This window comes from Elephantulus edwardii, unplaced genomic scaffold, assembly GCF_000299155.1.
Source record: "Elephantulus edwardii isolate Elephantulus edwardi_28Jun2011 unplaced genomic scaffold, EleEdw1.0 scaffold00015, whole genome shotgun sequence".
Taxonomy (NCBI): Eukaryota; Metazoa; Chordata; class Mammalia; order Macroscelidea; family Macroscelididae; genus Elephantulus; species Elephantulus edwardii.
The window spans coordinates 24,049,233-24,053,589 of record NW_006399765.1 but is presented as its reverse complement, the minus strand read 5'-3'; positions in this window follow the sequence as shown (position 1 = coordinate 24,053,589).

Below are 4,357 nucleotides of genomic sequence, written 5' to 3'. Positions count from 1 at the left end.
CATCATGCTTGGAAAAGTCGAGAGCAGGGGCAGAGCTGGGAGTGTGGATGAAACGAGGGATGGGTCTTCCCAAGTCCAAGGCTCGGCAACGCCCACTGTGAGACAGAAGGCGGACTGGGAGACGTATCTAGCAGCAGGAATCAGAGGATTGCTGTGCCCCAGAAAAAGGCAAGACGTGATACGTCAACGGAGAGGAACACTAAGACGTATAAGTGTTAGGAGACCTCAGGACCATGGCGGGTTTTGTTATCTTTTCCCCGTTAATTCCATAAAGTGGAAAGGGGCAATTAATGGAGACGCCATAAACATAAGTTGGAAAAGAAAAGGCCGAGTCTGGAGGCTGAAGAAAGGATTGCCCTTTGATCAAAAGAGGTTACATACATATTTGTACATTTTGACTGAGACCAGACCCTGCTTCCAAGAGGCAGAAGGTGACAAATTATGCCTCCAAGCAGCCTGGGCCTATCTGTCAAAGCCACAATCTGTCTCATATGTTGGCAAAAGCAATCAGAGACCAAATGGAGCAGACCAGCCAAAAATACAGTCTCTGGACCAGCCTGGCAGAGGCAGGCTCGAGGGCCAGATCAAGGCTTTGGCACCATGGAGATGATGCTGCTATAAATATTAACTTATCATTAATAGCCAGCAAAAGTTGAATGATGAACAGTAAGAGACTTGGGGCTGTGAGAGCAGACATCAGTTCAGCTCACTCCACAGAGAGCATTTGTTCTGAGCGTTCTGCCCTTTTATAGGACCATCTATATGATATCAAACTGGTGGCACGCTGACTCCGATGGCCTGGGGCTGACCGCACGCACTTGGGTGGGTGTTTCACAAAGTAGCTGAGTGATTCTCATGTCCAGTGAGCGCTAAACACGTCTGCCTTCAGCCAACCACAATTAACCAGGTGCCGGGAAAGGTCAGTGTCAAATCGGGCTGTCAGTCTGACTTGATGGTGGACCCACGTTACTGCACTAAGGGGATTAAGCAGTCAGCTGGGAGAGGGCTGCATGAAGCAGACCCTTCACAAGCTTTATCTCCTTCCCTGGAATCAAACACACAGGCTGACATTTATAGATCTTTTGCCTTTCCCCCCAGCCCTATGTTATCTCATCTCATCCTCAAAATAGCTGCCTCAGGGAAAATGGAAAGACTGACCTCATCCGAAATGAGAAGAGAACTGGAGCAGAGAAAACGGGAATCAGCCTCAAGGTCACCACCAGTAACAGTTGGCCTTGAACTAGTCAGAGCCCCACACTCTCAGGCTTTCATTGTCTTTTCTCCCTATTTAGCAGGCAGATACAGTTAAGCACCTAGCTGCTATGAGGAAGGTTGGTGGTTCAAACCCACCCAGACGCTCTGCAGGACACATACCTAGCAATCTGTTTCCACAAAGATTACAGGTAAGAAAATTCTATGGGAGGGTTCTACTCTGTTATGTGAAGTTTCTATGAGTCAGAATCTTCCCAACAGCATCCAAGAACAGAGGCAGACGGCGCTGCCTGCACCCCACTCTGAATACTGTCTGGCTGTTCTCTGCCTACCATGCAGTTCCTTCTCTACTCCGGCAAACCACAGACCACCTTTCTAGAGCTCTTATGAAGCCCACCCACCATGACCACTCCTCCACCTACTGATTTATTCTTGTTTCATTCATTAATCAATTACTATGCCTGATACAGGCTATGGTCTTTGCAATCACTTGTTATGCATCAGAGAGGCAGACAATGACTAGGGATGCTAGAAGGAGAGTTGACGTCTTTGAGCTGTGGTGCTGGAGAAGAGTACTGAATATACCATGAACTGCTAGGAGAACAAACAAGTTCATCCAGGAGAGGGTGAAGCCAGGCTGCTCCTTGGAGGCAAGTTTTCTGAAGCTTTTTCTGACATAATTTGGACATGTTGCAAAGCAGTCCTTGGAGAGGAATGTCATGCTTGGGAGGGTGGAGGGACAGCGCAGGAGAGGAAGACCCTCAATGAGATGGATTGATTCAGTGACTGGGGTAATAGGGATAGGTGGGCCGGAGACAATAAGAGTAGCAAGGGATAGAGCAGGGTTTAGGGCTGTTGTACATCGGGTCGCTGTGTGGCACAACAACACTGAGTTCCTACTGTGACAGTCCTAGACTCTGGCCGTAACACAGGGGAGTCTTGGTGGACAGCCAAAAATGAACACATAAAACGTGTATGACTACAAAGTGCAGTGCGTGCTCAGAATACAGAGAGCTCTCACCCACCTGAACAAAACCAAGTCCTCCAGCGGTTTCTGTGAACGGGCCTGAGGTGACTAGATGTCTTGCCGGCTGCACTGTAAAGAATGAACCGACTGCAGCCAAGGATGGAGGTGGTGGCCCAGTAGTGTCTGGGTGATGCAATTCTCTTCTTCCATGCTGGAAATGCAGATTTCATTCCCATGATGTTGAATATGATGTTAAACAGGTTCCAGACCAGGAAGAGAAGGCGTGGCCAGAACAGAACGACATTTTTTGGGTTGTTAGGTATTGTGGGTTTTTTTCCCATTGTCATGGGGTTATTTTGACTCAGGAGCAATGAACTAACGGCTGTTGACAACATCAAGGGTGCAGGGTGGGGAGGTCAGGAGGGAGGTGCGAAGAATCCAGGGGAGACAGGAAGAGGTGAGTAGGAGGAAGACCGATCCAGAGACGAAACCTGGCTTCTCCTGGGTGGAAGGCCATTACTACCAGCCTTGACCCTGACCGTATTCTGCTGTTTCACACTGTTGTTTGTTACACTGTGATATGCACTGACCACTCAGCAATATCAAAATACGTGGCAAACTGTACCACAAGGACTGACCCATCATGATGCCAACGCTGGGGCAGCCTCGCCTGCTGGACTGGCTGTTAACCCTTCAGTGGCTGGCCAGTGGGGATGTCTGAGGGCTAACAGGGAACAGCCTGGGTGGAGAAAGGGCACTCAAGAGTTTGGGACAGGGATCTGGGATCTTTGCTGTTGTTATTTTAACAGCTAGTATTAAAACCTGGCAGTGTAAGCCGGCTTTTGCCTCATTAGACGCTAAGATTCTAGAAAACAAAGGTAGACTCAATAAGGATTGATTCTCTGAAAATTAGTCACGCACAACACGTGTTCTTTCTCAACTGAAGCCCTGGGCTCTGAGGCACAGACCATCAAGATGTTTTGATCTCAGATGAAGCCCTCAGAATCTACCTGGAGGGATGCCTGGACTGAGGAGGGATGCATGAGCTGAGCCTGGAAAGGCCAGAAGGAGTAGGTGGGGTTCACGGAAGAAGCTAACAGAGCCTCTCCCATGTGGAAGCCGTTCCAAGCACACAGCTCCTGGAAAGCCCATTCCCTGTTCCATCCCCCACAGCCATGGTGAGACCAGGCAGAGCGCGGACAGGCCATGCCGCCCAAAGCTGTTCTGGAACTTTTCACCATGAAGTTCTGACATTTTAATAGTAAATTTAAAAATACAGAACATGTTGAAGAACAAAGAGACAACGACCTCTACTTAAGCAAGTGCGGGGCCTGTTCTCTCAGCCTGCCTTTTTCACACCCGAATGCTCAGGTCTCCAGCTGTGATATGAGGAGAATTACCTTTGCTCTCTCTGTTCTTCAGATCTGTGGCTACCATCAGTTCATTATATTGATGACAGTATGTTTATTAGACCCTAATAAGGTAAAAAGCAGCAACAGCTACATAATCTCTATGCAGATACACAGAGAGCAATGCAACCTGAACACATGGAAGACAAATGAGAATATATTTAGTGTACACCTGACCAAGGCCATGGTGTTTTCTATTGCTTCATATGCACGCGACAATTGAACCACGAACAAGGAAGGCCAAAGGAAAATCAATGCCTTTAAATTATGTATCGGCAAAGAGCACCGCACCTATTGTAGATTGCCAACAGAACAAACACAATTGTCTTGGAAAGAGGGCAAAGCACCCCTTAGAAGCTAAGATGATGAGATTTGTCTCTCTACTTCAGGCATGTTATCCGGAAGGGGCCCGTCCTTGGAAAGAAGACACCATGCTTGCTAACGCAGCGGGTGGGGGGAGGAAAGGAAGGCCCTCAAGGAGATGGACTGACACAGTAAACGCCACGACATGCTGACACATGGCCGCCGTGGTGAGGACGGCACTGGAAGGGTTTCTTCCTCGTCTTACTTGGAGGTTGCTACGAATCAGTCTAACCAGAGCACCTACTCCTACCGCCAGTCTAAGATGACCCTCAGAAGCATCGGCCTTCCCAGTGCTGGCAAGGATCAAACATGATCATGTGCATCAGAGTCCCACCAATAAGCTGCTTCTGGGCATCAGTTCCTGAGAATATGGCACGCTCTGGCTGTGCCTAGCACTGGAGCCATC